This window comes from Musa acuminata, chromosome BXJ3-8 (genome assembly GCF_036884655.1).
Source record: "Musa acuminata AAA Group cultivar baxijiao chromosome BXJ3-8, Cavendish_Baxijiao_AAA, whole genome shotgun sequence".
Taxonomy (NCBI): Eukaryota; Viridiplantae; Streptophyta; class Magnoliopsida; order Zingiberales; family Musaceae; genus Musa; species Musa acuminata.
The window spans coordinates 38,608,041-38,622,682 of record NC_088356.1 but is presented as its reverse complement, the minus strand read 5'-3'; the positions used below and the strand labels follow the sequence as shown (position 1 = coordinate 38,622,682).

At 55.1% G+C, this 14,642-nt stretch overlaps 22 non-coding genes across 22 annotated transcripts; all 22 read left to right on the top strand.

Moving 5' to 3' along the window:
• Window positions 1–125: 125 nt before the first annotated feature.
• Window positions 126–244, top strand: LOC135647543 (5S ribosomal RNA). Its single transcript, XR_010500280.1, has one exon. It is a non-coding gene; the product is annotated as a 5S ribosomal RNA (ribosomal RNA).
• A 548-nt stretch (window positions 245–792) lies between these two features.
• LOC135647125 (5S ribosomal RNA) lies at window positions 793–910 on the top strand. The gene has a single exon (XR_010499868.1). It is a non-coding gene; the product is annotated as a 5S ribosomal RNA (ribosomal RNA).
• Window positions 911–1,454: 544 nt separating this feature from the next.
• On the top strand, window positions 1,455–1,571 carry LOC135647596 (5S ribosomal RNA). The gene has a single exon (XR_010500331.1). It is a non-coding gene; the product is annotated as a 5S ribosomal RNA (ribosomal RNA).
• Window positions 1,572–2,116: 545 nt separating this feature from the next.
• Window positions 2,117–2,235, top strand: LOC135648032 (5S ribosomal RNA). The gene has a single exon (XR_010500726.1). It is a non-coding gene; the product is annotated as a 5S ribosomal RNA (ribosomal RNA).
• Window positions 2,236–2,779: 544 nt separating this feature from the next.
• Window positions 2,780–2,896, top strand: LOC135647663 (5S ribosomal RNA). The gene has a single exon (XR_010500396.1). It is a non-coding gene; the product is annotated as a 5S ribosomal RNA (ribosomal RNA).
• Window positions 2,897–3,439: 543 nt separating this feature from the next.
• LOC135646468 (5S ribosomal RNA) lies at window positions 3,440–3,559 on the top strand. Its single transcript, XR_010499217.1, has one exon. It is a non-coding gene; the product is annotated as a 5S ribosomal RNA (ribosomal RNA).
• A 545-nt stretch (window positions 3,560–4,104) lies between these two features.
• On the top strand, window positions 4,105–4,223 carry LOC135647613 (5S ribosomal RNA). The gene has a single exon (XR_010500347.1). It is a non-coding gene; the product is annotated as a 5S ribosomal RNA (ribosomal RNA).
• Window positions 4,224–4,772: 549 nt separating this feature from the next.
• LOC135647458 (5S ribosomal RNA) lies at window positions 4,773–4,891 on the top strand. Its single transcript, XR_010500195.1, has one exon. It is a non-coding gene; the product is annotated as a 5S ribosomal RNA (ribosomal RNA).
• A 547-nt stretch (window positions 4,892–5,438) lies between these two features.
• Window positions 5,439–5,558, top strand: LOC135646546 (5S ribosomal RNA). The gene has a single exon (XR_010499293.1). It is a non-coding gene; the product is annotated as a 5S ribosomal RNA (ribosomal RNA).
• A 547-nt stretch (window positions 5,559–6,105) lies between these two features.
• On the top strand, window positions 6,106–6,225 carry LOC135647076 (5S ribosomal RNA). The gene has a single exon (XR_010499820.1). It is a non-coding gene; the product is annotated as a 5S ribosomal RNA (ribosomal RNA).
• Window positions 6,226–6,771: 546 nt separating this feature from the next.
• On the top strand, window positions 6,772–6,891 carry LOC135647048 (5S ribosomal RNA). The gene has a single exon (XR_010499793.1). It is a non-coding gene; the product is annotated as a 5S ribosomal RNA (ribosomal RNA).
• Window positions 6,892–7,436: 545 nt separating this feature from the next.
• Window positions 7,437–7,555, top strand: LOC135647919 (5S ribosomal RNA). Its single transcript, XR_010500614.1, has one exon. It is a non-coding gene; the product is annotated as a 5S ribosomal RNA (ribosomal RNA).
• Window positions 7,556–8,102: 547 nt separating this feature from the next.
• Window positions 8,103–8,221, top strand: LOC135647918 (5S ribosomal RNA). Its single transcript, XR_010500613.1, has one exon. It is a non-coding gene; the product is annotated as a 5S ribosomal RNA (ribosomal RNA).
• A 546-nt stretch (window positions 8,222–8,767) lies between these two features.
• Window positions 8,768–8,886, top strand: LOC135647917 (5S ribosomal RNA). The gene has a single exon (XR_010500612.1). It is a non-coding gene; the product is annotated as a 5S ribosomal RNA (ribosomal RNA).
• Window positions 8,887–9,431: 545 nt separating this feature from the next.
• Window positions 9,432–9,550, top strand: LOC135647916 (5S ribosomal RNA). Its single transcript, XR_010500611.1, has one exon. It is a non-coding gene; the product is annotated as a 5S ribosomal RNA (ribosomal RNA).
• Window positions 9,551–10,095: 545 nt separating this feature from the next.
• On the top strand, window positions 10,096–10,214 carry LOC135647915 (5S ribosomal RNA). The gene has a single exon (XR_010500610.1). It is a non-coding gene; the product is annotated as a 5S ribosomal RNA (ribosomal RNA).
• A 546-nt stretch (window positions 10,215–10,760) lies between these two features.
• LOC135647149 (5S ribosomal RNA) lies at window positions 10,761–10,880 on the top strand. The gene has a single exon (XR_010499892.1). It is a non-coding gene; the product is annotated as a 5S ribosomal RNA (ribosomal RNA).
• Window positions 10,881–11,425: 545 nt separating this feature from the next.
• Window positions 11,426–11,544, top strand: LOC135647914 (5S ribosomal RNA). The gene has a single exon (XR_010500609.1). It is a non-coding gene; the product is annotated as a 5S ribosomal RNA (ribosomal RNA).
• Window positions 11,545–12,091: 547 nt separating this feature from the next.
• LOC135647303 (5S ribosomal RNA) lies at window positions 12,092–12,209 on the top strand. Its single transcript, XR_010500044.1, has one exon. It is a non-coding gene; the product is annotated as a 5S ribosomal RNA (ribosomal RNA).
• Window positions 12,210–12,755: 546 nt separating this feature from the next.
• On the top strand, window positions 12,756–12,874 carry LOC135647913 (5S ribosomal RNA). Its single transcript, XR_010500608.1, has one exon. It is a non-coding gene; the product is annotated as a 5S ribosomal RNA (ribosomal RNA).
• A 534-nt stretch (window positions 12,875–13,408) lies between these two features.
• Window positions 13,409–13,528, top strand: LOC135646558 (5S ribosomal RNA). Its single transcript, XR_010499305.1, has one exon. It is a non-coding gene; the product is annotated as a 5S ribosomal RNA (ribosomal RNA).
• Window positions 13,529–14,074: 546 nt separating this feature from the next.
• Window positions 14,075–14,193, top strand: LOC135647912 (5S ribosomal RNA). The gene has a single exon (XR_010500607.1). It is a non-coding gene; the product is annotated as a 5S ribosomal RNA (ribosomal RNA).
• The last annotated feature ends 449 nt before the right edge of the window (window positions 14,194–14,642 follow it).

The following is a 14,642-nucleotide window of genomic DNA, read 5'->3' as shown; positions in this document are numbered from 1 at the left end:
TCGGAGAGATCCGACGGATGGCGATTCCGAGATCGTTCGAGAGGTTCGGGGCGCGCAATGGGCTCCGGTCGTCGATATGCGCCGTCCGCGACGTGCACAAAGGCGAGGGACGACGCACACAAAACGAGTGCGATCATACCAGCACTAAAGCACCGGATCCCATCAGAACTCCGAAGTTAGCGTGCTTGGGCGAGAGTAGTACTAGGATGGGTGACCCCCTGGGAAGTCCTCGTGTTTGCACTCCTTTTTGCGCCCCGAGCGGCAAAAGACTTACTTAAAACTCTCCTTTAAGCTTTTCAATTTTTCCAGCATCATGGCCAACAGTAAATGTGTCAGTAACATGTAAATGAAGTCATCATCTAAAAATTTCTTCGTAAACATACAATGATCAGACATGTATGGTTCCAGGATGGGTGACCCCATGGGAAAGTCCTCGTGTTGCACTCCTTTTTGCGCCCCGAGCGGCCAAAACCTCTCCCGTCGACCTCCGAGGCGATGGTTTTGGGCCTCGGAATTCGCCGTGACCGCTACGCAGTCAGTCTCGTGGGGCTCGGAGAGAGCTTTCCGGAATGGGGCCGCAATAGCGATTCCGAGTTCGTTCGAGAAAGTCCCGATGGTTTCGGCGCGCGCTTGCCGTGTCCGGTACGCGGTCGGCCTCGTGGGCATCGGAGAGATCCGACGATGGCGATTCCGAGATCGTTCGAGAGGTTTCGGGGCGCGCAATGGGCTCCGTCGTCTCGATATGCGCCGTCCGCGTACGTGCACAAAGGCGAGGGACGACGCACACAAAACGAGTGCGATCATACCAGCACTAAAGCACCGGATCCCATCAGAACTCCGAAGTTAAGCGTGCTTGGGCGAGAGTAGTACTAGGATGGGTGACCCCCTGGAAGTCCTCGTGTTGCACTCCTTTTGCGCCCCGAGCGGCCAAAAGACTTACTTAAAAACTCTCCTTTAAGCTTTCAATTTTTCCAGCATCATGGCCAACAGTAATGTGTCAGTAACATGTAAATGAAGTCATCATCTAAAAATTTCTTCGTAAACATACAATGATCAGACATGTATGGTTCCAGGATGGGTGACCCCATGGGAAGTCCTCGTGTTGCACTCCTTTTTGCGCCCCGAGCGGCCAAAACCTCTCCCGTCGACCTCCCGAGGCGATGGTTTTGGGCCTCGGAATTCGCCGTGACCGCTACGCAGTCAGTCTCGTGGGGCTCGGAGAGAGCTTTCCGGAATGGGGCCGCAATAGCGATTCCGAGTTCGTTCGAGAAAGTCCCGATGGTTTCGGCGCGCGCTTGCCGTGTCCGGTACGCGGTCGGCCTCGTGGGCATCGGAGAGATCCGACGATGGCGATTCCGAGATCGTTCGAGAGGTTTCGGGGCGCGCAATGGGCTCCGGTCGTCGATATGCGCCGTCGCGACGTGCACAAAGGCGAGGGACGTCGCACACAAAACGAGTGCAATCATACCAGCACTAAAGCACCGGATCCCATCAGAACTCCGAAGTTAAGCGTGCTTGGCGAGAGTAGTACTAGGATGGGTGACCCCTGGGAAGTCCTCGTGTTGCACTCCTTTTTGCGCCCCCGAGCGGCCAAAAGACTTACTTAAAACTCTCCTTTAAGCTTTTTCAATTTTTCCAGCATCATGGCCAACAGTAAATGTGTCAGTAACATGTAATTGAAGTCATCATCTAAAAATTTCTTCGTAAACATACAATGATCAGACATGTATGGTTCCAGGATGGGTGACCCAATGGGAAGTCCTCGTGTTGCACTCCTTTTTGCGCCCCGAGCGGCCAAAACCTCTCCCGTCGACCTCCGAGGCGATGGTTTTGGGCCTCGGAATTCGCCGTGACCGCTACGCAGTCAGTCTCGTGGGGCTCGGAGAGAGCTTCCGGATGGGGCCGCAATAGCGATTCCGAGTTCGTTCGAGAAAGTCCCGATGGTTTCGGCGCGCGCTTGCCGTGTCCGGTACGCGGTCGGCCTCGTGGGCATCGGAGAGATCCGACGATGGCGATTCCGAGATCGTTCGAGAGGTTTCGGGGCGCGCAATGGCTCCGGTCGTCCGATATGCGCCGTCCGCGACGTGCACAAAGGCGAGGGACGACGCACACAAACGAGTGCGATCATACCAGCACTAAAGCACCGGATCCCATCAGAACTCCGAAGTTAAGCGTGCTTGGGCGAGAGTAGTACTAGGATGGGTGACCCCCTGGGAAATCCTCGTGTTGCACTCCTTTTTGCGCCCCGAGCGGCCAAAAGACTTACTTAAAACTCTCCTTTAAGCTTTTCAATTTTTCCAGCATCATGGCCAACAGTAAATGTGTCAGTAACATGTAAATGAAGTCATCATCTAAAAATTTCTTCGTAAACATACAATGATCAGACATGTATGGTTCCAGGATGGGTGACCCCATGGGAAGTCCTCGTGTTGCACTCCTTTTTGCGCCCCGAGCGGCCAAAACCTCTCCCGTCGACCTCCGAGGCGATGGTTTTGGGCCTCGGAATTCGCCGTGACCGCTACGCAGTCAGTCTCGTGGGGCTCGGAGAGAGCTTTCCGGAATGGGGCCGCAATAGCGATTCCGAGTTCGTTCGAGAAAGTCCCGATGGTTTCGGCGCGCGCTTGCCGTGTCCGGTACGCGGTCGGCCTCGTGGGCATCGAGAGATCCGACGATGGCGATTCCGAGATCGTTCGAGAGGTTCGGGGCGCGCAATGGGCTCCGGTCGTCGATATGCGCCGTCCGCGACGTGCACAAAGGCGAGGGACGACGCACACAAAACGAGTGCGATCATACCAGCACTAAAGCACCGGATCCCATCAGACTCCGAAGTTAAGCGTGCTTGGCGAGAGTAGTACTAGGATGGGTGACCCCCTGGGAAGTCCTCGTGTTGCACTCCTTTTTGCGCCCCGAGCGGCCAAAAGACTTACTTAAAACCTCCTTTAAGCTTTTCAATTTTTCCAGCATCATGGCCAACAGTAAATGTGTCAGTAACATGTAAATGAAGTCATCATCTAAAAATTTCTTCGTAAACATACAATGATCAGACATGTATGGTTCCAGGATGGGTGACCCCATGGGAAGTCCTCGTGTTGCACTCCTTTTTGCGCCCCGCGCGGCCAAAACCTCTCCCGTCGACCTCCGAGGCGATGGTTTTGGGCCTCGGAATTCGCCGTTGACCGCTACGCAGTCAGTCTCGTGGGGCTCGGAGAGAGCTTTCCTGAATGGGGCCGCAATAGCGATTCCGAGTTCGTTCGAGAAAGTCCCGATGGTTTCGGCGCGCGCTTGCCGTGTCCGGTACGCGGTCGGCCTCGTGGGCATCGGAGAGATCCGACGATGGCGATTCGAGATCGTTCGAGAGGTTCGGGGCGCGCAATGGGCTCCGGTCGTCGATATGCGCCGTCCGCGACGTGCACAAAGGCGAGGACGACGCACACTAAACGAGTGCGATCATACCAGCACTAAAGCACCGGATCCCATCAGAACTCCGAAGTTAAGCGTGCTTGGGCGAGAGTAAGTACTAGGATGGGTGACCCCCTGGGAAGTCCTCGTGTTGCACTCCTTTTTGCGCCACCGAGCGGCCAAAAGACTTACTTAAAACTCTCCTTTAAGCTTTTCAATTTTTCCAGCATCATGGCCAACAGTAAAGTGTCAGTAACATGTAAATGAAGTCATCATCTAAAAATTTCTTCGTAAACATACAATGATCAGACATGTATGGTTCCAGGATGGGTGACCCCATGGGAAGTCCTCGTGTTGCACTCCTTTTTGCGCCCCGAGCGGCCAAAACCTCACCCGTCGACCTCCGAGGCGATGGTTTTGGGCCTCGAATTCGCCGTGACCGCTACGCAGTCAGTCTCGTGGGGCTCGGAGAGAGCTTTCCGGAATGGGGCCGCAATAGCGATTCCGAGTTCGTTCGAGAAAGTCCCGATGGTTTCGGCGCGCGCTTGCCGTGTCCGGTACGCGGTCGGCCTCGTGGGCATCGGAGAGATCCGACGATGGCGATTCCGAGATCGTTCGAGAGGTTTCGGGGCGCGCAATGGGCTCCGGTCGTCGATATGCGCCGTCCGCGACGTGCACAAAGGCGAGGGACGACGCACACAAAACGAGTGCGATCATACCAGCACTAAAGCACCGGATCCCATCAGAACTCCGAAGTTAAGCGTGCTTGGGCTGAGAGTAGTACTAGGATGGTGACCCCCTGGGAAGTCCTCGTGTTGCACTCCTTTTTGCGCCCCGAGCGGCCAAAAGACTTACTTAAAACTCTCCTTTTAAGCTTTTCAATTTTTCCAGCATCAGGCCAACAGTAATGTGTCAGTAACATGTAAATGAAGTCATCATCTAAAAATTTCTTCGTAAACATACAATGATCAGACATGTATGGTTCCAGGATGGGTGACCCCATGGGAAGTCCTCGTGTTGCCACTCCTTTTTGCGCCCCGAGCGGCCAAAACCTCTCCCGTCGACCTCCGAGGCGATGGTTTTGGGCCTCGGAATTCGCCGTGACCGCTACGCAGTCAGTCTCGTGGGGCTCGGAGAGAGCTTTCCGGAATGGGGCCGCAATAGCGATTCCGAGTTCGTTCAGAGAAAGTCCCGATGGTTTCGGCGCGGCGCTTGCCGTGTCCGGTACGCGGTCGGCCTCGTGGGCATCGGAGAGATCCCGACGATGGCGATTCCGAGATCGTTCGAGAGGTTTCGGGGCGCGCAATGGGCTCCGGTCGTCGATATGCGCCGTCCGCGACGTGCACAAAGGCGAGGGACGACGCACACAAAACGAGTGCGATCATACCAGCACTAAAGCACCGGATCCCATCAGAACTCCGAAGTTAAGCGTGCTTGGGCGAGAGTTAGTACTAGGATGGGTGACCCCTGGGAAGTCCTCGTGTTGCACTCCTTTTGCGCCCCCGAGCGGCCAAAAGACTTACTTAAATACTCTCCCTTTAAGCTTTTCAATTTTCCAGCATCATGGCCAACAGTAAATGTGTCAGTAACATGTAAATGAAGTCATCATCTAAAATTTCTTCGTAAACATACAATGATCAGACATGTATGGTTCCAGGATGGGTGACCCCATGGGAAGTCCTCGTGTTGCACTCCTTTTTGCGCCCCGAGCGGCCAAAACCTCTCCCGTCGACCTCCGAGGCGATGGTTTTGGGCCTCGGAATTCGCCGTGACCGCTACGCAGTCAGTCTCGTGGGGCTCGGAGAGAGCTTTCCGGAATGGGGCCGCAATAGCGATTCCGAGTTCGTTCGAGAAAGTCCCGATGGTTTCGGCGCGCGCTTGCCGTGTCCGGTACGCGGTCGGCCTCGTGGGCATCGGAGAGATCCGACGATGGCGATTCCGAGATCGTTCGAGAGGTTTCGGGGCGCGCAATGGGCTCCGGTCGTCGATATGCGCCGTCCGCGACGTGCACAAAGGCGAGGGACGACGCACACAAAACGGAGTGCGATCATACCAGCACTAAAGCACCGGATCCCATCAGAACTCCGAAGTTAAGCGTGCTTGGGGCGAGAGTAGTACTAGGATGGGTGACCCCCTGGGAAGTCCTCGTGTTGCACTCCTTTTTGCGCCCCGAGCGGCCAAAAGACTTACTTAAAACTCTCCTTTAAGCTTTTCAATTTTTCCAGCATCATGGCCAACAGTAAATGTGTCAGTAACATGTAAATGAAGTCATCATCTAAAAATTTCTTCGTAAACATACAATGATCAGACATGTATGGTTCCAGGATGGGTGACCCCATGGGAAGTCCTCGTGTTGCACTCCTTTTTGCGCCTCCGAGCGGCCAAAACCTCTCCCGTCGACCTCCGAGGCGATGGTTTTGGGCCTCGGAATTCGCCGTGACCGCTACGCAGTCAGTCTCGTGGGGCTCGGAGGAGAGCTTTCCGGAATAGGGGCCGCAATAGCGATTCCGAGTTCGTTCGAGAAGTCCCGATGGTTTCGGCGCGCGCTTGCCGTGTCCGGTACGCGGTCGGCCTCGTGGGCATCGGAGAGATCGACGATGGCGATTCCGAGATCGTTCGAGAGGTTTCGGGGCGCGCAATGGGCTCCGGTCGTCGATATGCGCCGTCCGCGACGTGCACAAAGGCGAGGGACGACGCACACAAAACGAGTGCGATCATACCAGCACTAAAGCACCGGATCCCATCAGAACTCCGAAGTTAAGCGTGCTTTGGGCGAGAGTAGTACTAGGATGGGTGACCCCCTGGGAAGTCCTCGTGTTGCACTCCTTTTTGCGCCCCGAGCGGCCAAAAGACTTACTTAAAACTCTCCTTTAAGCTTTTCAATTTTCCAGCATCATGGCCAACAGTAAATGTGTCAGTAACATGTAAATGAAGTCATCATCTAAAAATTTCTTCGTAAACATACAATGATCAGACATGTATTGTTCCAGGATGGGTGACCCCATGGGAAGTCCTCGTGTTGCACTCCTTTTTGCGCCCCGAAGCGGCCAAAACCTCTCCCGTCGACCTCCGAGGCGATGGTTTTGGGCCTCGGAATTCGCCGTGACCGCTACGCAGTCAGTCTCGTGGGGCTCGGAGAGAGCTTTCCGGAATGGGGCCGCAATAGCGATTCCGAGTTCGTTCGAGAAAGTCCCGATGGTTTCGGCGCGCGCTTGCCGTGTCCGGTACGCGGTCGGCCTCGTGGGCATCGGAGAGATCCGACGATGGCGATTCCGAGATCGTTCGAGAGGTTTCGGGGCGCGCAATGGGCTCCGGTCGTCGATATGCGCCGTCCGCGACGTGCACAAAGGCGAGGGACGACGCACACAAAACGAGTGCGATCATACCAGCACTAAAGCACCGGATCCCATCAGAACTCCGAAGTTAAGCGTGCTTGGGCGAGAGTAGTACTAGGATGGGTGACCCCCCTGGGAAGTCCTCGTGTTGCACTCCTTTTTGCGCCCCGAGCGGCCAAAAGACTTACTTAAAACTCTCCTTTAAGCTTTTCAATTTTTCAGCATCATGGCCAACAGTAAATGTGTCAGTAACATGTAAATGAAGTCATCATCTAAAAATTTCTTCGTAAACATACAATGATCAGACATGTATGGTTCCAGGATGGGTGACCCCATGGGAAGTCCTCGTGTTGCACTCCCTTTTTGCGCCCCGAGCGGCCAAAACCTCTCCCGTCGACCTCCGAGGCGATGGTTTTGGGCCTCGGAATTCGCCGTGACCGCTACGCAGTCAGTCTCGTGGGGCTCGGAGAGAGCTTTCCGGAATGGGGCCGCAATAGCGATTCCGAGTTCGTTCGAGAAAGTCCCGATGTTTCGGCGCGCGCTTGCCGTGTCCGGTACGCGGTCGGCCTCGTGGGCATCGGAGAGATCCGACGATGGCGATTCCGAGATCGTTCGAGAGGTTTCGGGGCGCGCAATGGGCTCCGGTCGTCGATATGCGCCGTCCGCGACGTGCACAAAGGCGAGGGACGACGCACACAAAACGAGTGCGATCATACCAGCACTAAAGCACCGGATCCCATCAGAACTCCGAAGTTAAGCGTGCTTGGGCGAGAGTAGTACTAGGATGGGTGACCCCCTGGGAAGTCCTCGTGTTGCACTCCTTTTTGCGCCCCGGCAGGCCAAAAGACTTACTTAAAACTCTCCTTTAAAGCTTTTCAATTTTTCCAGCATCATGGCCAACAGTAAATGTGTCAGTAACATGTAAATGAAGTCATCATCTAAAAATTTCTTCGTAAACATACAATGATCAGACATGTATGGTTCCAGGATGGGTGACCCCATGGGAAGTCCTCGTGTTGCACTCCTTTTTGCGCCCCGAGCGGCCAAAACCTCTCCCGTCGACCTCCGAGGCGATGGTTTTGGGCCTCGGAATTCGCCGTGACCGCTACGCAGTCAGTCTCGTGGGGCTCGGAGAGAGCTTTCCGGAATGGGGCCGCAATAGCGATTCCGAGTTCGTTCGAGAAAGTCCCGATGGTTTCGGCGCGCGCTTGCCGTGTCCGGTACGCGGTCGGCCTCGTGGGCATCGGAGAGATCCGACGATGGCGATTCCGAGATCGTTCGAGAGGTTTCGGGGCGCGCAATGGGCTCCGGTCGTCGATATGCGCCGTCCGCGACGTGCACAAAGGCGAGGGACGACGCACACAAAACGAGTGCGATCATACCAGCACTAAAGCACCGGATCCCATCAGAACTCCGAAGTTAAGCGTGCTTGGGCGAGAGTAGTACTAGGATGGGTGACCCCCTGGGAAGTCCTCGTGTTGCACTCCTTTTTGCGCCCCGAGCGGCCAAAAGACTTACTTAAAACTCTCCTTTAAGCTTTTCAATTTTTCCAGCATCATGGCCACAGTAAATGTGTCAGTAACATGTAAATGAAGTCATCATCTAAAAATTTCTTCGTAAACATACAATGATCAGACATGTATGGTTCCAGGATGGGTGACCCCATGGGAAGTCCTCGTGTTGCACTCCTTTTTGCGCCCCGAGCGGCCAAAACCTCTCCCCGTCGACCTCCGAGGCGATGGTTTTGGGCCTCGGAATTCGCCGTGACCGCTACGCAGTCAGTCTCGTGGGGCTCGGAGAGAGCTTTCCGGAATGGGGCCGCAATAGCGATTCCGAGTTCGTTCGAGAAAGTCCCGATGGTTTCGCGCGGCGCTTGCCGTGTCCGGTACGCGGTCGGCCTCGTGGGCATCGGAGAGATCCGACGATGGCGATTCCGAGATCGTTCGAGAGGTTTCGGGGCGCGCAATGGGCTCCGGTCGTCGATATGCGCCGTCCGCGACGTGCACAAAGGCGAGGGACGACGCACACAAAACGAGTGCGATCATACCAGCACTAAAGCACCGGATCCCATCAGAACTCCGAAGTTAAGCGTGCTTGGGCGAGAGTAGTACTAGGATGGGTGACCCCCTGGGAAGTCCTCGTGTTGCACTCCTTTTTGCGCCCCGAGCGGCCAAAAGACTTACTTAAAACTCTCCTTTAAGCTTTTCAATTTTTCCAGCATCATGGCCAACAGTAAATGTGTCAGTAACATGTAAATGAAGTCATCATCTAAAAATTTCTTCGTAAACATACAATGATCAGACATGTATGGTTCCAGGATGGGTGACCCCATGGGAAGTCCTCGTGTTGCACTCCTTTTTGCGCCCCGAGCGGCCAAAACCTCTCCCGTCGACCTCCGAGGCGATGGTTTTGGGCCTCGGAATTCGCCGTGACCGCTACGCAGTCAGTCTCGTGGGGCTCGGAGAGAGCTTTCCGGAATGGGGCCGCAATAGCGATTCGAGTTCGTTCGAGAAAGTCCCGATGGTTTCGGCGCGCGCTTGCCGTGTCCGGTACGCGGTCGGCCTCGTGGGCATCGGAGAGATCCGACGATGGCGATTCCGAGATCGTTCGAGAGGTTTCGGGGCGCGCAATGGGCTCCGGTCGTCGATATGCGCCGTCCGCGACGTGCACAAAGGCGAGGGACGACGCACACAAAACGAGTGCGATCATACCAGCACTAAAGCACCGGATCCCATCAGAACTCCGAAGTTAAGCGTGCTTGGGCGAGAGTAGTACTAGGATGGGTGACCCCCTGGGAAGTCCTCGTGTTGCACTCCTTTTTGCGCCCCGAGCGGCCAAAAGACTTACTTAAAACTCTCCTTTAAGCTTTTCAATTTTTCCAGCATCATGGCCAACAGTAAATGTGTCAGTAACATGTAAATGAAGTCATCATCTAAAAATTTCTTCGTAAACATACAATGATCAGACATGTATGGTTCCAGGATGGGTGACCCCATGGGAAGTCCTCGTGTTGCACTCCTTTTTGCGCCCCGAGCGGCCAAAACCTCTCCCGTCGACCTCCGAGGCGATGGTTTTGGGCCTCGGAATTCGCCGTGACCGCTACGCAGTCAGTCTCGTGGGGCTCGGAGAGAGCTTTCCGGAATGGGGCCGCAATAGCGATTCCGAGTTCGTTCGAGAAAGTCCCGATGGTTTCGGCGCGCGCTTGCCGTGTCCGGTACGCGGTCGCCTCGTGGGCATCGGAGAGATCCGACGATGGCGATTCCGAGATCGTTCGAGAGGTTTCGGGGCGCGCAATGGGCTCCGGTCGTCGATATGCGCCGTCCGCGACGTGCACAAAGGCGAGGGACGACGCACACAAAACGAGTGCGATCATACCAGCACTAAAGCACCGGATCCCATCAGAACTCCGAAGTTAAGCGTGCTTGGGCGAGAGTAGTACTAGGATGGGTGACCCCCTGGGAAGTCCTCGTGTTGCACTCCTTTTTGCGCCCGAGCGGCCAAAAGACTTACTTAAAACTCTCCTTTAAGCTTTTCAATTTTTCCAGCATCATGGCCAACAGTAAATGTGTCAGTAACATGTAAATGAAGTCATCATCTAAAATTTCTTCGTAAACATACAATGATCAGACATGTATGGTTCCAGGATGGGTGACCCCATGGGAAGTCCTCGTGTTGCACTCCTTTTTGCGCCCCGAGCGGCCAAAACCTCTCCCGTCGACCTCCGAGGCGATGGTTTTGGGCCTCGGAATTCGCCGTGACCGCTACGCAGTCAGTCTCGTGGGGCTCGGAGAGAGCTTTCCGGAATGGGGCCGCAATAGCGATTCCGAGTTCGTTCGAGAAAGTCCCGATGGTTTCGGCGCGCGCTTGCCGTGTCCGGTACGCGGTCGGCCTCGTGGGCATCGGAGAGATCCGACGATGGCGATTCCGAGATCGTTCGAGAGGTTTTCGGGGCGCGGCAATGGGCTCCGGTCGTCGATATGCGCCGTCCGCGACGTGCACAAAGGCGAGGGACGACGCACACAAAACGAGTGCGATCATACCAGCAACTAAAGCACCGGATCCCATCAGAACTCCGAAGTTAAGCGTGCTTGGGCGAGAGTAGTACTAGGATGGGTGACCCCCTGGGAAGTCCTCGTGTTGCACTCCTTTTTGCGCCCCGAGCGGCCAAAAGACTTACTTAAAACTCTCCTTTAAGCTTTTCAATTTTTCCAGCATCATGGCCAACAGTAAATGTGTCAGTAACATGTAAATGAAGTCATCATCTAAAAATTTCTTCGTAAACATACAATGATCAGACATGTATGGTTCCAGGATGGGTGACCCCATGGGAAGTCCTCGTGTTGCACTCCTTTTTGCGCCCCGAGCGGCCAAAACCTCTCCCGTCGACCTCCGAGGCGATGGTTTTGGGCCTCGGAATTCGCCGTGACCGCTACGCAGTCAGTCTCGTGGGGCTCGGAGAGAGCTTTCCGAATGGGGCCGCAATAGCGATTCCGTGTTCGTTCGAGAAAGTCCCGATGGTTTCGGCGCGCGCTTGCCGTGTCCGGTACGCGGTCGGCCTCGTGGGCATCGGAGAGATCCGACGATGGCGATTCCGAGATCGTTCGAGAGGTTTCGGGGCGCGCAATGGGCTCCGGTCGTCGATATGCGCCGTCCGCGACGTGCACAAAGGCGAGGGACGACGCACACAAAACGAGTGCGATCATACCAGCACTAAAGCACCGGATCCCATCAGAACTCCGAAGTTAAGCGTGCTTGGGCGAGAGTAGTACTAGGATGGGTGACCCCCTGGGAAGTCCTCGTGTTGCACTCCTTTTTGCGCCCCGAGCGGCCAAAAGACTTACTTAAAACTCTCCTTTAAGCTTTTCAATTTTTCCAGCATCATGGCCAACAGTAAATGTGTCAAGTAACATGTAAATGAAGTCATCATCTAAAAATTTCTTCGTAAACATACAATGATCAGACATGTATGGTTCCAGGATGGGTGACCCCATGGGAAGTCCTCGTGTTGCACTCCTTTTTGCGCCCCGAGCGGCCAAAACCTCTCCCGTCGACCTCCGAGGCGATGGTTTTGGGCCTCGGAATTCGCCGTGACCGCTACGCAGTCAGTCTCGTGGGGCTCGGAGAGAGCTTTCCGGAATGGGGCCGCAATAGCGATTCCGAGTTCGTTCGAGAAAGTCCCGATGGTTTCGGCGCGCGCTTGCCGTGTCCGGTACGCGGTCGGCCTCGTGGGCATCGGAGAGATCCGACGATGGCGATTCCGAGATCGTTCGAGAGGTTTCGGGGCGCGCAATGGGCTCCGGTCGTCGATATGCGCCGTCCGCGACGTGCACAAAGGCGAGGGACGACGCACACAAAACGAGTGCGATCATACCAGCACTAAAGCACCGGATCCATCAGAACTCCGAAGTTAAGCGTGCTTGGGCGAGAGTAGTACTAGGATGGGTGACCCCCTGGGAAGTCCTCGTGTTGCACTCCTTTTTGCGCCCCGAGCGGCCAAAAGACTTACTTAAAACTCTCCTTTAAGCTTTTCAATTTTTCCAGCATCATGGCCAACAGTAAATGTGTCAGTAACATGTAAATGAAGTCATCATCTAAAAATTTCTTCGTAAACATACAATGATCAGACATGTATGGTTCCAGGATGGGTGACCCCATGGGAAGTCCTCGTGTTGCACTCCTTTTTGCGCCCCGAGCGGCCAAAACCTCTCCCGTCGACCTCCGAGGCGATGGTTTTGGGCCTCGGAATTCGCCGTGACCGCTACGCAGTCAGTCTCGTGGGGCTCGGAGAGAGCTTTCCGGAATGGGGCCGCAATAGCGATTCCGAGTTCGTTCGAGAAAGTCCCGATGGTTTCGGCGCGCGCTTGCCGTGTCCGGTACGCGGTCGGCCTCGTGGGCATCGGAGAGATCCGACGATGGCGATTCCGAGATCGTTCGAGAGGTTTCGGGGCGCGCAATGGGCTCCGGTCGTCGATATGCGCCGTCCGCGACGTGCACAAAGGCGAGGGACGACGCACACAAAACGAGTGCGATCATACCAGCACTAAAGCACCGGATCCCATCAGAACTCCGAAGTTAAGCGTGCTTGGGCGAGAGTAGTACTAGGATGGGTGACCCCCTGGGAAGTCCTCGTGTTGCACTCCTTTTTGCGCCCGAGCGGCCAAAAGACTTACTTAAAACTCTCCTTTAAGCTTTTCAATTTTTCCAGCATCATGGCCAACAGTAAATGTGTCAGTAACATGTAAATGAAGTCATCATCTAAAAATTTCTTCGTAAACATACAATGATCAGACATGTATGGTTCCAGGATGGGTGACCCCATGGGAAGTCCTCGTGTTGCACTCCTTTTTGCGCCCCGAGCGGCCAAAACCTCTCCCGTCGACCTCCGAGGCGATGGTTTTGGGCCTCGGAATTCGCCGTGACCGCTACGCAGTCAGTCTCGTGGGGCTCGGAGAGAGCTTTCCGGAATGGGGCCGCAATAGCGATTCCGAGTTCGTTCGAGAAAGTCCCGATGGTTTCGGCGCGCGCTTGCCGTGTCCGGTACGCGGTCGGCCTCGTGGGCATCGGAGAGATGATTCCGAGATCGTTCGAGAGGTTTCGGGGCGCGCAATGGGCTCCGGTCGTCGATATGCGCCGTCCGCGACGTGCACAAAGGCGAGGGACGACGCACACAAAACGAGTGCGATCATACCAGCACTAAAGCACACGGATCCCATCAGAACTCCGAAGTTAAGCGTGCTTGGGCGAGAGTAGTACTAGGATGGGTGACCCCCTGGGAAGTCCTCGTGTTGCACTCCTTTTTGCGCCCCGAGCGGCCAAAAGACTTACTTAAAACTCTCCTTTAAGCTTTTCAATTTTTCCAGCATCATGGCCAACAGTAAATGTGTCAGTAACATGTAAATGAAGTCATCATCTAAAAATTTCTTCGTAAACATACAATGATCAGACATGTATGGTTCCAGGATGGGTGACCCCATGGGAAGTCCTCGTGTTGCACTCCTTTTTGCGCCCCGAGCGGCCAAAACCTCTCCCGTCGACCTCCGAGGCGATGGTTTTGGGCCTCGGAATTCGCCGTGACCGCTACGCAGTCAGTCTCGTGGGGCTCGGAGAGAGCTTTCCGGAATGGGGCCGCAATAGCGATTCCGAGTTCGTTCGAGAAAGTCCCGATGGTTTCGGCGCGCGCTTGCCGTGTCCGGTACGCGGTCGGCCTCGTGGGCATCGGAGAGATCCGACGATGGCGATTCCGAGATCGTTCGAGAGGTTTCGGGGCGCGCAATGGGCTCCGGTCGTCGATATGCGCCGTCCGCGACGTGCACAAAGGCGAGGGACGACGCACACAAAACGAGTGCGATCATACCAGCACTAAAGCACCGGATCCCATCAGAACTCCGAAGTTAAGCGTGCTTGGGCGAGAGTAGTACTAGGATGGGTGACCCCCTGGGAAGTCCTCGTGTTGCACTCCTTTTTGCGCCCCGAGCGGCCAAAAGACTTACTTAAAACTCTCCTTTAAGCTTTTCAATTTTTCCAGCATCATGGCCAACAGTAAATGTGTCAGTAACATGTAAATGAAGTCATCATCTAAAAATTTCTTCGTAAACATACAATGATCAGACATGTATGGTTCCAGGATGGGTGACCCCATGGGAAGTCCTCGTGTTGCACTCCTTTTTGCGCCCCGAGCGGCCAAAACCTCTCCCGTCGACCTCCGAGGCGATGGTTTTGGGCCTCGGAATTCGCCGTGACCGCTACGCAGTCAGTCTCGTGGGGCTCGGAGAGAGCTTTCCGGAATGGGGCCGCAATAGCGATTCCGAGTTCGTTCGAGAAAGTCCCGATGGTTTCGGCGCGCGCTTGCCGTGTCCGGTACGCGGTCGGCCTCGTGGGCATCGGAGAGATCCGACGATGGCGATTCCG